Source organism: Heptranchias perlo, chromosome 20 (genome assembly GCF_035084215.1).
Source record: "Heptranchias perlo isolate sHepPer1 chromosome 20, sHepPer1.hap1, whole genome shotgun sequence".
NCBI classification, from domain to species: Eukaryota; Metazoa; Chordata; class Chondrichthyes; order Hexanchiformes; family Hexanchidae; genus Heptranchias; species Heptranchias perlo.
This window is the reverse complement of record NC_090344.1, coordinates 3,794,055-3,809,106: the sequence shown is the minus strand read 5'-3', so window position 1 is coordinate 3,809,106 and position 15,052 is coordinate 3,794,055. Positions and strand designations below refer to the sequence as shown.

Genomic DNA, 15,052 nt, shown 5'->3' with positions numbered 1-15,052 from the left:
ATGTGCACCACGACAGCTGGCTGTTCGCCCTCCCCCTCCCCCTCCAAAATGTTCTGTAGCCGCTCCGAGACGTCCTTGATCCTTGCACCAGGGAGGCAACGCACCATCCTGGAGTCTCGGTTGCGGCCGCAGAAACGCCTGTCTATTCCCCATACAATTGAGTCCCCTATCACTATAGCTCTTTCATTCTTTTTCCTCCCAGCCTGTGCAGCAGAGCTACCCGTGGTGCCAGGAAGTTGGCTGCTGCTGCCTTCCCCTGATAAGTCATCCCCCACAACAGCATCCAAAGTGGCATATCTGTTTGAGAGGGGGATGGCCACAGGGGACCCCTGCATTACCTGCCTGCACCTCTTAATCTTCCTGGTGGTCACCCATTCACTTCCTGCCTGTATACCCTTTACCTGCGGTGTGACCAACTCGCTAAACGTGCTATCCACGAGTTTCTCTGCATCGCGGATGCTCCACAGTGAGTCCACCCGCAGCTCCAGCTCCGAGATACGATCGGTCAGTAGCTGCAGGTGGACACACTTCCCGCACACATGGTCGGCAGGGACACTGGTAGTGTCCATGACTTCCCACATCTTGCAGGAGGAGCATATCACGGGTGCGAAGTCTGCTGCCATGACTTGCCTTAGCTTAGTTACCCCTTTTAAATTACGTTGAAATTAGAAAATGTTAACTATACTAGGGACCTAGGTTCACGAAAAAAAAACACTACCTGCTATAAAACCTGCAGATCTTCCCTTTCTTATTACTTTACTTACAGTAAAATGGTAGAAATACTCACCTGAACCTACTCACCAATCAGCTGCCTCCCCTGTGCCGCGTCACTTTCTGACTGGTGACGTCACCCCGAACTGCCGCTGGTCTCAGAGTCTCGCTCTCAGAGTGAGCTCCGGTCTCACTCTCTCCGCACTGTTTATATCCCCGCTCTGGTCTCGCTCTCTCCGCGCTGTTATATCCCCGCTCTGGTCTCACTCTCTCCGCGCTGTTTATATCCCCGCTCTGGTCTCGCTCTCTCCGCGCTGTTTATATCTCCGCTCTGGTCTCACTCTCTCCGCGCTGTTTATATCCCCGCTCTGGTCTCACTCTCTCCGCGCTGTTTATATCTCCGCTCTGGTCTCACTCTCTCCGCGCTGTTTATATCCCCGCTCTGGTCTCACTCTCTCCGCGCTGTTTATATCCCCGCTCTGGTCTCACTCTCTCCGCGCTGTTTATATCCCCGCTCTGGTCTCGCTCTCTCCGCGCTGTTATATCCCCGCTCTGGTCTCACTCTCTCCGCGCTGTTTATATCCCCGCTCTGGTCTCGCTCTCTCCGCGCTGTTTATATCTCCGCTCTGGTCTCACTCTCTCCGCGCTGTTTATATCCCCGCTCTGGTCTCACTCTCTCCGCGCTGTTTATATCTCCGCTCTGGTCTCACTCTCTCCGCGCTGTTTATATCCCCGCTCTGGTCTCACTCTCTCCGCGCTGTTTATATCCCCGCTCTGGTCTCACTCTCTCCGCGCTGTTTATATCCCCGCTCTGGTCTCACTCTCTCCGCGCTGTTTATATCTCCGCTCTGGTCTCGCTCTCTCCGCACTGTTTATATCCCCGCTCTGGTCTCACTCTCTCCGCGCTGTTTATATCCCCGCTCTGGTCTCGCTCTCTCCGCGCTGTTTATATCCCAGCTCTGGTCTCGATCTCTCCGCGCTGTTTATATCCCCGCTCTGGTCTCGCTCTCTCCGCGCTGTTTATATCCCCGCTCTGGTCTCGCTCTCTCCGCGCTGTTTATATCTCCGCTCTGGTCTCGCTCTCTCCGCACTGTTTATATCCCCGCTCTGGTCTCGCTCTCTCCGCGCTGTTTATATCCCAGCTCTGGTCTCGATCTCTCCGCGCTGTTTATATCCCCGCTCTGGTCTCGCTCTCTCCGCGCTGTTTATATCCCCGCTCTGGTCTCGCTCTCTCCGCGCTGTTTATATCCCCGCTCTGGTCTCGCTCTCTCCCGCCGCTCACCGACTGAACTCTCGCTCTCTCCGCACTGTTTTTATCCCCGCTCTGGTCTCGCTCTCTCCCGCCGCTCACCGACTGAACTCTCGCTCTCTCCGCACTGTTTATATCCCCGCTCTGGTCTCGATCTCTCCCGCCGCTCACCGACTGAACTCTCGCTCTCTCCGCACTGTTTATATCCCCGCTCTGGTCTCGCTCTCTCCCGCCGCTCACCGACTGAACTCTCGCTCTCTCCGCGCTGTTTTTATCCCCGCTCTGGTCTCGCTCTCTCCCGCCGCTCACCGACTGAACTCTCGCTCTCTCCGCGCTGTTTATATCCCCGCTCTGGTCTCGCTCTCTCCCGCCGCTCACCGACTGAACTCCCGCTCTCTCCACGCTGTTTACATCCCCGCTCTGGTCTCGCTCTCTCCCGCCGCTCACCGACTGAACTCCTGCTCTCTCCTCACTGTTTTTATCCCCGATCTGGTCTCGCTCTCTCCCGCCGCTCACCGACTGAACTCCTGCTCTCTCCTCACTGTTTTTATCCCCGATCTGGTCTCGCTCTCTCCCGCCATTCACCATCTACAAGGCGCAAGTCAGGAGTGTGATGGAATACTCTCCACTTGCCTGGATGAGTGCAGCTCCAACAACACTCAAGAAGCTCGACACCATCCAGGACAAAGCAGCCCGCTTGAATGGCACTCCATTCACTACCTTAAACATTCACTCCCTCCACGACCAGCGCACCGTGGCTGCAGTGTGTACCATCTATAAGATGCAATGTAGCAGTGCTATTCGATAAGGCTTCTTCGACAGCACCACCCAAACCCGCGACCTCTACCACGTAGAAGGACAAGAGCAGCAGGCACATGGGAACAACACAACCTGAACATTCCCCTCCAAGTCACACATCATCCTCACTTGGAAATATATCGCCGTTCCTTCATCATCACTTGGTCGCAATCCTGGAACTCCCTATCAAACAGCACTGTTGGAGAACCTTCAGCACACGGACTTCAGCGGTTCAGGAAGGTGGCTCACCACCACCTTCTCAAGGGCAATTAAGGATGGGCAATAAATGCTGGCATTGTCAGCGACACCTCCATCCGATGAAATCATAGATTTCGGTGAAAGGTTGCAGCACGGAAGGAGACCATTCGTCTCAATGCAACAGCAATCCAGCTGGTCCCACTTTCCCATCCGATCGCCGTCGCCCGGAAATTATTTTCCTTTGAAGTAATTATTCTCTTTGCCCCACTTATTTGAAGCCCGAGGTTGAACCTGCCTCCACCACCCCCTCGGGCAGTGCATTCCAGGTTTGAACCATTCGCTGTTTGAAAAAGTTTTTCCTCATGTCACCTTTGGCTCTTTTGCCAATCACCTGAAATCGATATCCGCTGGTTCTTGACACTTCAGCCAATGGGAAAAGTTTCTCCCCATCTATTCTGTCTGGACCCATCATGATCTTGAATACCTCTATAAATTCTCCTCGCAACCGTCTCTGTTCCAAGGAGAACAATCCCAGCTTCTCCAGTCTATCCACGTAACTAAAGTAGGTCATCCCTTTAATAATTTTTGTAAATCTCTTCTGCACCCTCTCTAAGGCCTTCACATCTTTACTAAAGTGCGGTGCCCAGAACTGGACACAATACTCCGGTTGTGGCCGAACCAGTGTTTTATTAAGTTTCATAATGTCTTCCATACTTTTGTACTTTATGCCTCCATTTATAAAGCCCAGAATCCCGGATGCTTTTTAATTGCTTTCTCAACCTGCTCTGCCACCTTCAACCAGCTGTGCACATAAACCCCCATATCTATCTGTTCCTGTACCTCTTTTCGAGTTATGCCCTCTAGTTTATATTGCCTCTACTCGTTCTTCCGACACGAAATGGATCAGTACGCATTTTTCTGCGTTAAATTTAATCTGCCTCTTGTCCGCTATGCCACCAGCCTGTCTATAACCTCTTGCAGAGTATTACTCTCCTCCACACTGTTTACTACCCTTCCAAATTTTGTGTCATCTGCAAATTTTGAAGTTGTGCCCTGTACACCCAAGTCCAAATCATTAATATATATCAAGAAAAGCAGTGGTCCCAGCATTGACCCCTGGGGAACACCACTGTACAACTCCCTCCATTCCACAAAACATCCGCTCTCCACTACTGTCTGTTTCCTGTCCCTGAGCTAATTCTGTATCCATGTTTCTACTGCCCCCTTTAATCCATGGGCCACAAACTTACTGATAAGTCTAAAGTGCGGCACTTTATCAAACGCCTTTTGAAAGTCCATATACACTGCATCAACTGCATTGCTTTCATCTACCCTCTGTGTTAACTCATCAAAATATTCCATCAGGTCAGTTAAACACGATTGGCCTTTAACAAAGACGTGCTGGCTTTTCCTAATCAATCCACACTCGTCCAAGTGACTGTTAATTCTGTCCCGGATTATAGTTTCTGAACGTTTCCCCACCACTGAGTTTACCTGACTGGCCTCTTGTTGCTGGGTTCACCCTTGCACTCTTTTTTGAAGAAGGGTGTAACATTTGCAATTCTCCAGTCCTCTGCACCACCCCGGTATCTTTGGATGTTTGGAAGATTATGGCCAGTACCTCCACAATTTCCCCTCTTACTTCCCTCAGCAACCGAGGATGCATCCCATCCGGATCGGTTGACTGATCGACTTCAAGTGCAGCTGGCCTTTCAAGTACCCGTTCTTTATCAATGTTTAACCCATTCAGTATCTCAACTATATCTTCCTATGCTGAGACTCTGGCAGCAACTTCACTCTTGGTAAAGACAGATGCAAAGTATTCTCTTTGCCCCTCGTATTTCCCCTTTCAGTTCTCCTCTCAACTTTCTGTATTCTGCCTGGTGAATGAATAAAAAAAAAGTTAGGATTTCCGTCAGCCTGAAACAGAAAGTTATTGGTTGATTAATGGCGATTTGAACAACTATTCGTCTTTTTGCAGAGTTTAATCAGCATTGCGAAATTAATACAGTAAACTATTTTGTCGAAGTTAATTCCCTGAACGGGAAAGGGACCCGTCTCCCACACTGAGAGCCTGTGCAGACGGCAGCTATCTTCTGAGGGTTTCCAAAAACAACGTATGCGACAGAGTTTCTGTAGTGCAGTGGTTATCACGTTCACCGAACACGCAAAAAGTCCCCCGTTCAAAACCATGCAGCAACATTTTTGGGCCACCCCCTCTGCCTCCTTGAGTCGATCTCATTTGTGCTCCCGAATCAGAGTGCTGTTCTTACTACCCGTTCACATAAGAACATAAGAAATGGGAGCAGGAGTAGGCCAATCGGCCCTTCGAGCCTGCTCCGCCATTTAATAAGATCACGGCTGATCTAATCCTAACCTCAAATCTGAATTCATGTCCAATTTCTTGCCCGCTCCCCGTAACCCCTAATTCCCTTTACTTCTAGGAAACTGTCTATTTCTGCTTTGAATTTATTCAATGATGTCGCTTCCAAAGCTTCCTGGGGCAGCAAATTCCACAGACCTACTACCCTCTGAGTGAAGAAGTTTCCCCTCATCTCAGTTTTGAAGGAGCAGCCCCTTATTCTAAGATTATGCCCCCTAGTTCTAGTTTCACCCATCCTTGGGAACATCCTTACCGTATCCACCCGATCAAGCCCCTTCGCAATCTTATATGTTTCAATGAGATCGCCTCTCATTCTTCTGAACTCCAATGAGTAGAGTCCCAATCTCCTCAACCTCTCCTCATATGTCCACCCCCTCATCCCCGGGATTAACCGAGTGAACCTTCTTTGTACTGCCTCGAGAGCAAGTATGTCTTTTCTTAAGTATGGAGACCAAAACTGTATGCAGTATTCCAGGTGCGGTCTCACCAATACCTTATATAACTGCAGCAATACCTCCCTGTTTTTATATTCTATCCCTCTCGCAACAAACGCCAACATTCCGTTGGCCTTCTTGATCACCTGCTGCACCTGCATACCAACTTTTTGATTTTCTTGCTCTCGGACCCCCAGATCCCTTTGTACTGCAGTACTGTCCAGTCTCTTGCCATCAAGATAATAACTTGCTCTCTGGTTTTTCCTGCCAAAGTGTATAACCTCACATTTTCCAATATTGTATTGCATCTGCCAAATCTCCGCCTCCTCGCCCAGCCTATCTGTATCCCCTTGTAGGTTTTTATGTCCTCCTCACTCCCGACTTTCCCTCCCATCTTTGTATCATCTGCAGACTTTGATATGTTACAATCGGTCCCCTCCTCCAAATCGTTAATATAGATTGTAAAGAGTTGGGACCCAGCACCGAACACTGCGGAACACGACTGGCCACTGGTTGTTCGTCCGAGAACGAACCATTTATCCCAACTCTCTGCTTCCTGTTCGATAACCAATCCTCCACCCATGCCAGAATATTACCCCCAATCCAGTGATTCTTTATCTTGAGCAATAATCTTTTATGTGGCACCTTGTCGAATGCCTTCTGGAAGTCCAAATACACCACGTCCACTGGTTCCCCTTTATCCACCCTGTACCTTATGTCCTCAAAGAACTCAAGCAAATTTGTCAGACATGACTTCCCCTTCGTAAAGCCATGCTGACTTTGTCCTATTAAATTATGTTGATCCAAATGTTCTACTACTGTCTCCTTAATAATAGATTCAAAAATTTTACCAAAAACAGACGTTTAATGTTTACATGCCTGTTGAAGGCTTTGGGATTGCATTTTATGTTGGCCGCCAGTCTATTCTCATACCCTGTCTTTGCCCCTCTTATTTCCCCTTTCAGTTCCCCTCTCAAATTTCTTTGTTCTGCCTGGTGAATGAAGAAAAAAAAAGTTAGGATTTCCGTCAGCCTGAAACAGAAAGTTATTCGTTGATTAATGGCGATTTGAACAACTATTCATCTTTTTTCAGAGTTTAATGAGTATTGCGAAATTAATACAGTTAACTATTTTGTAGAAGTTAATTCCCTGAACGGGAAAGGGACCCGTCTCCCACACTGAGAGCATTTGCAGACGGCAGCTATCTTCTGAGGGTTTCCTAAAACCAACGACGCAGCAGAGTTTCTGTAGTGTGGTGGTTATCACGTTCACTTAACACGCGAAAAGTTCCTGGTTCGAAACCGGAACGAAACATTTTTGGGCCACCCCCTCTGCCTCCATGAAACGATTTCCTTCATGGTCGCGAATCAGAGTCGGGTTCTTATTGCTCGTTTAATGTTTACATGCGTGTGGAAGACTTTTGAATTCCCTTCAATGTTGGCCGCCAGTCTATTCTCAAACCCTCTCTTTGCCCCTCTTATTTCTCCTTTCAGTTCCCCTCTCAACTTTCGATATTCTGCTGGTGAATGAATAAAAAATAGTTAGGATTTCCGTCAGCCTGAAACAGAAAGTTATTAGTTGATTAATGGCGATTTGAACAACTATTCTTCTTTTTTCAGAGTTTAATGGGAATTGAGAAATTAATACAGTAAACTATTTTGTAGAAGTTAATTCCCTGAACGGGAAAGGGACCCGTCTCCCACACTGAGAGCCTGTGCAGACGGCAACGATCTTCTGAGGGTTTCCTATAACAATGCGAGCAGCAGAGTTTCTGTAGTGTAGTGGTTATCACATTCGTCTAACACGCGAAAGGTCCCCGGTTCAAAATCGGGCAGGAACATTTTTGTGCTGCCTCCATGAATCGATCTCCTTTGTGGTCCCGAATCAGAGTCGGGTTCTTACTACCAGTTTAATATTTACATGCCTGTGGCAGACTTTTGGATTGCCTTTTATGTTGGCCGCCAGTCTATTCTCATACCCTCTCTTTGCCCCTCTTATTTCCACTTTCAGTTCCCCTCTGAACTTTCTGTATTCGGCCTGGTGAATAAATAAAAAAAGTTAGGATTTCCGTCAGCTTGAAACAGAAAGTTATTAGTTGACTTTATTGCGAAATTAATACAGTAAACTATTTTGTAGAAGTTAATTCCCTGAACGGGAAAGGGACCCATCTCCCACATGAGAGCATTTGCAGTCGGCAGCTATCTTCTGAGGGTTTCCTATAGCAACGTGTACAGCAGAGTTTCTGTAGTGTAGTGGTTATCACGTTCGCCTAACACGCGAAAGGTCTCCGGTTCAAAACCGGACAGAAACATTTTGAAAAAGTTACCCACTAAAAATCAATCCGTCTGAAAAAAGCAAGAATTCGGTCTGTGGTTAAATGTGAATAAAATACCACACCTAACTGAACCGATATATTTTCCATTCTCTGTATAGTTCAATACACATTCAATCACTACACATATACAGACAGTGTCTCGCCCTCATTCACGTTTCATGCCCCGACTGTGCAGGAAGCCCCTTTCAAAGCTGCACATTGCGATTGTATTCAGTTGATTTGTGAGAGGTCATTAAAGGATCCTGCAGCGCTGCCTCGGTTTATAAATGCAGTTATAAACAGCATTGCAGCCGCGGCAACAAACAGATCAGTTTTTCGATGTTTGATGTTCCCCAGCTCCCGCATTGAGTGAAGCCACGAGAGCAACAACATTCAGGCCGCCTGTCCGATCACACGTTGCTGGCGGGAAGCTGCAATTGCCGCTTCAGGTCGCGCATTACTACCCATCCCTGGGAAACAAGATAACACATAAGCTTTGACAACACATCGCAGGCATCGTCTGTCCCGTCGTTGTTGCTCCGCTGCGAAGACAGAACTTGCCAGCTGTTTCAAAATTTACAACCAGAACACTGGAACCTCAGATCACTACCCGTTTTAAAAGTTTGTTGCTCTACCGACTGAGCAACGCAGGCTCCCAATTTGTTAAGTTCCTATCGTACATATTCAATGTAGGACTCTGAATTATCCATCGTCGATGTCGAAATTGGGTGAGGATCCATGTTATAAAATTGTCAGCAACGTGTTGAGGAGAATCCTTGTTTCTGTTGAACATGATGTAAGAAACATGGACAGTGAACTCGTGAGTTTACAATTCTCGTGTTTGTGCCAAATAAGAACATAAGAACATAAGAAATAGGAGCAGGAGTAGGCCAATCGGCCCCTCGAGCCTGCTCCGCCATTCAATAAGATCATGGCTGATCTGATCCTAACCTCAAATCTAAATTCGTGTCCAATTTCCTGCCCGCTCCCCGTAACCCCGAATTCCCTTTACTTCTCGGAAACTATCTATTTCTGTTATAAATTTATTTCATGATGTAGCTATTATTTAACAATGTCTTGTCATTCGTTAGCAGCAATTAAAATAACACTTTACATAGTGGCTCAAAAGCTAAATTGTCCCACACGGGAGCTGGAAAAGGCCTCTCGACCTTTCAGCGTATTAACATCTGTGAGCTGAATAATTTCACCCGTTACACAGTGACACCAGGGAGAATATTTCCCTTCCAGATTTTCCCCACACGAAACTTCCAACTGATGAATATCCGCTGAACGAAAAGAAGAACTGTATGTTTAGTTCTTTGGATTGAAAGTTCTCGTACCGGCCCCTTTGCCATATCAGCTGCCGCTAATCGCTCCCTCTCCCCCTATAAACAAATAAATTCACACCTACTATTGCAAGACGGGAGGCCAGAGGAACCCAAGTGCTCACATGGGAACATTAAGAAGTAGATGCGTTATGGAACATACCAGTTGTACCTTGAACTCAAAATGTTCGATTGTTCCAGATGAGGCTCAAACTCACAACCTGGGCATTTCTGGAGTTCATAAAAGTACCGTACGCTGAGCGCTTGCGCCACAAGAGCAGCGCACAATCGGTTCGATCAGTGCTCCCGTCAAACAGCTTCATTTTCCGTCTCTGAATTATCGCTTTGTGATCTTTCTCCGATTTCTCCAAGAAGCGTCCAATCAAGATGCGCTTCGATAAATATCCGCAGTGAACTTTAAAAGCCCTGGAATCTGAAACAAAACCCCAGAAGATAAGAACTTTTATTGATCTTATTATTAACTAAAGGACAACTTTTGATGGTGCTTTAAAGAGGATTTGGATAAAGTGTGAAATGAAACTGAGAATCTCTCCCTGGGATGTCGTTGATTGAAGAGATGGGCGTTATTTCATTTAAAAACCGAGGCTCGGAACTTTCTGATGGAGAATTGTGACAGAAGATTGTGGTTAGTGGCAGTTACCGGGGAGATCAAGAGCAGAGGGAGAAAAGTCAAAGTCACAGCTGTGACAGCTCAAGTGCTCTGCTTATCTGTAATATTTTTAAAAAGTAATGTACAGTACAGGGCAAACCGATTTGGTATCGGTTCTCAAAAATACTAAAGGATACAGGTTCAAAGGGGGATTTGTGAAGAGGGAACGGATTTAACCGCCAGACCGAAATCATTCCCCATGAATCTGAAGTGTCTTGAGGAAAATGGCAGCGCGAACTGTTATGTTCGTGTCATCACTTCAAAGACCCTCCAATTACCGACAGTATCTTTGAATGAGTTGTGCACAAAACCGTGAGTGAAGCCGCTTTGCATTTGTCAAACGTGCAGGTGACGATATTGGCGTTAATAAGGGTGGATTTCAATTATTTGAAATCTCACCAGAACTCTTGACCCGAAAATCGACTGTAAAATTGAGGTTTTCATGTAAGTCGTGAATTGTAGGCAAAGCCGCATCAAACAGATCAGAGAAATGAAGAGCAGAAAATGTGGATGAAATTTGCACGAGTGAAAATCCCTGTTTTTCGGAAGACTCTGTCCCCACTGGTGGAGAGGATTGATATTTCGAGCTGTTATTCACCAGCCTTAACTTCAGTAATTTCCTGTTTGCTGAGAATGAGATGAGACGGAATGAACAGGTCTAACGAGCCGGTCTGTAACACAGGACAATGATTCAGTGCAGCTCGTTACCCAGTCACTGGGCTCCGTTATAGCCGCTCCTGTCAGTCACACACAAAGAGAAATTGTAAATCGGAAACAGAAAGAGTTAATGTATAACACTTAATATCAACCACGAGTTTTTCCCTCTTTCCGGCTTTTAAAACAATCTGTTTCACAGTTTGTCAAACCCAAAACAGCCTCTGGTATTTGCTCATCGAGAATTTCAGTGGAAATTGGGACCGTCACTTAGTATCGGAACAAATATACCCGCTGAGGTTTCGGGGTTGTTACTGATTTATTTATATCAGTGAGTGGCTGATTTTAAACTAGGTGAGGGTCTAAACCTGAGGTAAGAGCCTGGGATAGACAAGAGATTCTAAAATATATCAAGTTAAATTACACTGATTCCACCAACACTGTACATCACATCCCTTAAAGATTGTTACCTGTTACTGTATAAAACTGGTGAGAGTGGAAATGGGAAATAACTGAAAAAACCTTCATTGTATCAAACGTATTATTATTATACAAACAATGTACAGCCTATCCCATAAAAAAGACTCAATGTAAAACCAGTCGCCAGTCCCAGACCCGCTGTGCCCGTGATGTGATTTGCATCCGATTCTGACTGACTTAGTATCAGATGCGCTCCCGTCAACAGTAAACGGATGGGGCCGGATCCTGAAGAGAAAAATGAGGACCGACGTCCGCATAACCTGTCTTCATAATTTAACCATTTTAGCCCCGGTATCATTCTGGTCATTCGGCGCTGCACCACTCCAAGGCCAATATTTCCTTCCTGATGTGTGGTGCCCAGAGCTGAATGCAGTACTTTAAATGGGGTCTCAGCAAGGATTTCTATCTGTAACATACTTCCCCCCTTTGAATACCAGCTTCCTTGAGATAAAGGCCAACATCCCATGAGACATTTAAATCAATTTTTCTACCATTCCACTGGATTTAGCGATTTATGTCCTTGGACCCCTAAATCTCTCTGCTCCTCCACAGTTCCTAGCTTCTCACCATTTAGAAAATACTCTGATCTATCTTGCTTCAGTCCAAAGTAGATGAACTCACACTTTTCCATATTGAAAGTTTGAACAGACTGGGGCTCTTCTGCATAGAAAAGAGAAGGCTGAGGGGTGATCTGATATCGGACTTTAAGATTATCCAAGGGTTTGATAGGTTCGACGTAGATAAGGTGTTTGCATTTGTGGAGGTGGGAACTCCAAATCATTGAGGCAATGAATATAAGGTAGTCACTATTTAATTCAACATTGCATTCAAGAGGAACACATTTACCCAGAGAGAAGTTAGAATGTGCAATTCGCTCCCACAAGGAGTAGTTTAGGCGAATAGCATGGATTCGTTTACAGCGAATCTAGAAAAAGAAATGGAGGAGAAAGGAATATAATGGTTTGCTCATCGGGCTAGATTAAATGGGGATGGCGGAGGCTTGTTTGCAGCATAAACACCGGCATTGTCTAGCTGGGCCGAATTGCCTGTTTCCGTGATGTACATTCTATGTAATTCTATGTAAGCTCCATCTGCCACAGTTTTGCCAACTCACTTAATTTATCAATTTGCCTTGGCAACTTTATGCTTCCATCTACATGACCCACCGTGACACCTATCTTGGTGTCAGCGACACACGTGGATATACGGCTCTCTATTCCTTGGTCTACGTCATTTATATGCCGGGTCTCTGTCTCCCACCTTCTAACCAACTCCCTACCCATTTCATTAGGTTGCCATAAATTCTACGCACTGTCATTGTCGTTAACAGTCTCTTATATGGTACCTTATCGAATACCTCTGGAAGTCAATATCATATAACAACCATGGACACTCCATTATATACCACGTTAGTTACATCTTCATAAAGTTCAACTAGTTTTGTTAGACTTGACTTACAAAATATCCATGCTGGCTCTCTCTGATCAATTCATGTTTATCCAAGTGCTCAATCTTTCTTTCCCTAATAACGGATACTGGCAACTTCCCCACAACGGATGTCAGACTAATGGGTCTATAATTTCCAGCATCATCTCTGCTACCCATCCCAAATAATGGAGTGACATTGAAATTGTTTCCATCAAAGGAACAATTCCTGAACCAAGAGAGTTTGAACGATCATGACTAAAGCATGTACAATTTCCTCACCTAGTCCTCTCAGTCCCCTGGGATGGTCACCATCAGGTCCTGGAGATTTGTCTATCTTTCATCTAATTATTTTCTCCATTGCCATTATTTTACTTATACTGAATCCCCTTGATTTATTTACAGTTTTCCACATATCTCTGATATGTCAGCCTCATTTATTTCTGTGAAGAACGAAGCAAAGTAAATATTTAGCAACTCTACATTTCATGATTTTCAATTACAATATCACCTCCATCTGTCTTTAAGCGGCCCACATTACTCTAAGCCTCCATTCTTTCACTTAATATACTGGTAAAAATCTTGACTGTTGTCCTCATTTTCCCTCACAGGTTTTTCTCCTTTTCCCTGTTTGGGCCTCTTCCGGTTTTTAATTTTCAGCACCAAAATAAACAATACTTTGCTGTAAAGTTCGTCTCAATATTTCTTCACTTTCAGTGAGAGAATTGTCCAAACCGGTAATTTACTTAATGTAACAAACATAAGTACACATAATCATCCCCATATCAACGCATTGATGGACACACAAAGATAAACACAACGAGATCTCCAGGCAGCATCGGGATGAACAGGTGAACGAACAAGCTGAACAGACAAAGATGAAACGGTCTGAACCCCAAACAGTGACGTATCGCTGATAGATATTAGTGAGAGGAGGTGGGACTTAGCTATCATGAATGGGCGCTGTGGCTTAGTTGGTTAAAGCATCTGTCTTGTAAACAGAAGAGCCTGGGTTCAGCTCCCAGCAGTGCCTTGCGTAACTACTTATTTTTACCTAATTTGTGGAATTAAGCGACAAAATGGCACTTTGGAATTGGTATTTGTTCAGATTTGAGGAGGAAACGGATATCAGATTGACTCTTCTAACACGCCCTTTCATTGCACAGTCAGACCTCTCATAGAATGTGTCAGCAACGGGTTAACTTAAAGACACGTTCTTGTTTCTGGGCTCGTTGAGGTCAGGGTATAATTCACAATTTGAGGTTCAAACCCGGAAGTAGTCCTAATTTGGACCTTGATTTGTGATCTTGACCTGCGGTGAAAATCTTTGCAAAGAGGAAAATGAAGTCACCAGAACACTCCACCTGAATCTCCAGACCCCAATGAAATATATCCCAGGCTGTTAACAGAAGCAAGGGAGGAAATAACGGAGGCTCTGACCATCATTTTCCAATTCTCCCTGGTTACAGGTGATATGCCGAAGGATTGGAGGGCTGCTAAAGTTGTGCTGTTGTATAAAAAGGGAGAAAAGGATAGATAAAGTAATTATAGGCCAGTCAGCCTAACCTCGGTCAGGCTGAAGGTATTCTATTAAATCTACTCTGCACTTCCTCCGCGGCCAATACAGGGAGGAGGGGACTCTTGACTGACAAGCCTCAGCTCGATCAGGAGAGGGAGACTGACCCACGCTCTCTCTTGCTTCTGGGATGTGCCACTTCTGAAAAAAAAGGTGAATTTCTCTATATCTTTAAACGCTCTGTCTCACTGCACATGATTTAAAGTGTATTGTGGGACGCTGTGAGTGTCTCTGAACCTGTAAACTCTTTGGCTCACTGCACGGATGTTTAATGTGTACTGTCGGATAGTATGTAAGTATCTCTGTATCTTTAAACTCTCTGTCTCTCTGCACAGCATTGACAGTGTATTTTAGGATGGTGTGTGTGTCTTTTTACCTTTAAACTCTCTGTTTCACTGCACAACATTGACAGTGTATTGTAGGATGGTGTAAATGGGATGAGGGTCTGTGGGGCGAAGTGTAGCCGATTGGGAGCAGCGCCCGTTTGCGGGGTGAGTATTGCACGCTTGATTTTCTCGCTCCCTTCTATCTTTCTTTCTCTCTTTCTTTCTTTCACCTCCCTCTCTCCCCTTCCTCTTCTTTCTTTCTTTGTCTTTCTGCCTCCAGCACATTTGTCTGTATCCTGTTTTTGTTCTCCATGTGTCTCTGTTGGATGATCCAAAATTCAGACCCGCCGCTTCTTCCAGCTTTTCCTTCCTTCCACAATCATGGTCTATTTCATTGAAACTTTACTGCGGCCTTGCCTACTCTAACATTCACTTTCACATTCTTACGCCTTTAAGTTTGCTCTCCATCGACCGCTGTTTCTCGGGGGCACATGTCCCGTTCGCACCAA

The 15,052-nt window shown here is 45.6% G+C and overlaps 3 non-coding genes across 3 annotated transcripts; all 3 read left to right on the top strand.

The window, feature by feature from the left end:
* Positions 1-7,540: 7,540 nt before the first annotated feature.
* Positions 7,541-7,613, top strand: trnav-aac (transfer RNA valine (anticodon AAC)). The gene has a single exon. It is a non-coding gene; the product is annotated as a tRNA-Val (tRNA).
* A 398-nt stretch (positions 7,614-8,011) lies between these two features.
* trnav-aac (transfer RNA valine (anticodon AAC)) lies at positions 8,012-8,084 on the top strand. The gene has a single exon. It is a non-coding gene; the product is annotated as a tRNA-Val (tRNA).
* Positions 8,085-13,600: 5,516 nt separating this feature from the next.
* On the top strand, positions 13,601-13,674 carry trnat-ugu (transfer RNA threonine (anticodon UGU)). The gene has a single exon. It is a non-coding gene; the product is annotated as a tRNA-Thr (tRNA).
* Positions 13,675-15,052: the final 1,378 nt, after the last annotated feature.